The sequence below is a fragment of the Gymnoscopelus braueri genome (assembly GCF_963280865.1).
Source record: "Gymnoscopelus braueri genome assembly, chromosome: 12".
In the NCBI taxonomy this organism is placed as follows: domain Eukaryota; kingdom Metazoa; phylum Chordata; class Actinopteri; order Myctophiformes; family Myctophidae; genus Gymnoscopelus; species Gymnoscopelus braueri.
In genome coordinates, this window is record NC_137614.1 from 23,708,955 (window position 1) to 23,711,802 (window position 2,848).

Sequence of the window (2,848 nt, forward strand, 5' to 3'; positions counted from 1 at the left end):
ATGGACAAACGGACAGTGACCACAGCCCTTCAACTACTGATTTACAAATGGACAAATGGACAGAAAGTATTTTTTAAAGAGAGAACTGTATATGATGTATACGATAATGTCTGAGGATGATTATAGAATTACAATGGTTTGGTCCTCTGCTCTCCATCTTAGTTTTTTTGAAAAAAGAAGAAGAAGAAGAAGAAGAAGGAAAAAGTACTGATCCACCCAGACCTTGCAAACGCCAACCAATCCCCTTACACATGCACCCATGATGCAATAAAACACTGGAGTTCCATAAAACATGTATATACACACACACACACACACACACACACACACACACACACACACACACACACACACACACACACACACACACACACACACACACACACACACACACACACACACACCTGGGCACTACTGCTGCTGATCCGTGTGACCTCTCACCTTTGACCTGACCACTGTATACTGTATGTGGCCCCACTCGGGAGGCCACTGCTGTGATTGGCTGCCGGCGACCCCCTGGCTGTGCCATAGTTGGTTGATTCAGGGAGGGGGCGGGAGGTTCATCCCAGGTGCAAAAAAAGAAAAAGGAAAACTAAGATGGAAAATAAAATGGATAGTTGTTATGATTGTTACAACCCACCCAACCCCCAGTGATTCATGGGAGGTAGTTTTGGGGGAGAGGGGGACAGACATGTTTGTATTTCCGTGAGAAGAAGACAACAAACAAACAAACAAAAGATGCCTCAGTCTCATCCAGACTGGTCACTAAGAATGCATTTCTCTTAGTATTATTAATGTTATTTATTTTATATTTTGTTAAAAACTATGATATTAATTGTACATATAAACAGCAAACAGTGACAAGAGTTTGGTTGATTGTGTCATTTTGTCTTCTCTGTGTGTGTGTGTGTGTGTGTGTGTGTGTGTGTGTGTGTGTGTGTGTGATTTTGTTTTATTGCAAAAACAGCATATTAATATTTCTATCAGATGACTTTATACTGTAGATGCACAGTAACCCAAAAAAAATTACAACTCTGTTCACGACTGCATGAATTCAACAGCCAAAATACATTGGCTCAACACTCGCAAACATGCAAAGTTTCAATGAGAGATTTTAGTTCCGGTCGAACGCAGCCCCAGCCGGTGTGACTTTAGCGGCAGTTCTTCCTTCTGCTGGTCATCTAGTCGTCTGTGTATACAGTATAGCGGGCAGGTAGTAATTACATTTGACAACAATGCCGAACATTTTCTAAAGCAGGTTTGCTTGATCTTCAAGAAAGCATATGGATGGATTCCATTAATTTCAGTAAATTAAACTAAATTGGCACACTTGAAACTTGCTTGAATTGTGTTAAGCCAACATGGACTCAGTTATTCAGGTAAGTTTGGTAGGTTTCATTGAATGGATAAAAAAAACTTTAAGATATGGGAAATCTGAACATAAAGCCAGTGACAAGAAAATGATCTATGCCGAAGATGTGTACTGACCTCCCTCATTACATAAACACACACGCGCGCGCACGTGCAGTCGTGCATGCGTAAAATGTTATACACATGCTTTAGTGTCTTGTGTATGTCATCTCTTTCCACACTTTACTGTAACTTGATATGTTTGTGTTTCCTGTAGAAACTGTGTGGGCTCGCTGAAAACACATAAAACGTATAAAATATTTTGATTAGAAATAGCGTTCCAGGGAAATATTCCTTCAAATGCTCAAACCGTATAAATATAATTAACTACTGAGTAAATATTAATACTGCTTTAAAAGCATGAATACATTGATCAGTTGATTGGCTCCTGTGACCAGGCTGGGGACTATAAGTATGGCTGTCACAAATCTACAAACGTCTTTCCCCGGACCAGCTTCCAACTAACTACACAAGTTCTGTGTTTCAATGTTTACCTGGGTTTTACATTGTGTTAACATGGGTTAGTGCACAGCCTTGGTAGTGTAGGGGTGGGTGGCCTTACTTTTCTTCGTTTTGTTTATGTTTTTCTTTAGTTAAGAGTAGGTACAATGTACTTTAATTTGTGTAAAAGGTTAGCATATTAGGAGACCGTCTGTTTAAAGTCGACTATAAACTGTCTTTTGGATTTTAAACTGGTGTTGTTTGGGGACTGAAAACGAGAGAGTCCATAATGTTTGTGTTACACCTGGTGACCCCTAGGCCTGGCCTAGAGAAATGTAAGACCCTAGGGTAATGACACTATTGTCATTGCAGGCCCCTGAACAGTGTGAACAATTTCAAAATGTTTAATACACGAACACAAAACCGAACATTAAAGTTTGAAAGAAATTTATAGCACAAAGTATGTGGACATTTTTAGAGTCACAAAAAAGTTTACGAAAGAAAGTGAAATATAAAACGAGCTGGGCAGCGAGCCCACAATTAACACCCAATGTGGGCAAACGACCACAATGTGTATTTTACTGTGCACCAGACTACATACAGTGTTGTCAGTATTCATTTGGCCATGCATGCCTGTGTGCGTGTGTGTGTGCGCATGCATGTGTGAATGCCAGATGTAATCTCCAATCAGACAGTGATTACTCAGTGACAGAGAAGACGCCTGACTGCAGATTTACACCTCCATAAATTCTCTATCTCCCTCCCCCCTCTCTCTCTCTCACCTAATGTTAACTCAAATTTATGAATAGTGCAGCAGAAACAGAGTGTTGCTGGTGTTTTACTTTTCTCTCTGTCTGTGTGTGTGTGTGTGTGTGAGAGAGAGAGAGAGAGAGAGAGAGAGAGAGAGAGAGAGAGAGAGAGAGAGAGAGAGAGAGAGAGAGAGAGAGAGAGAGAGAGAGAGAGAGAGAGAGAGAGAGAGAGAGAGAGAGAGAGAGAG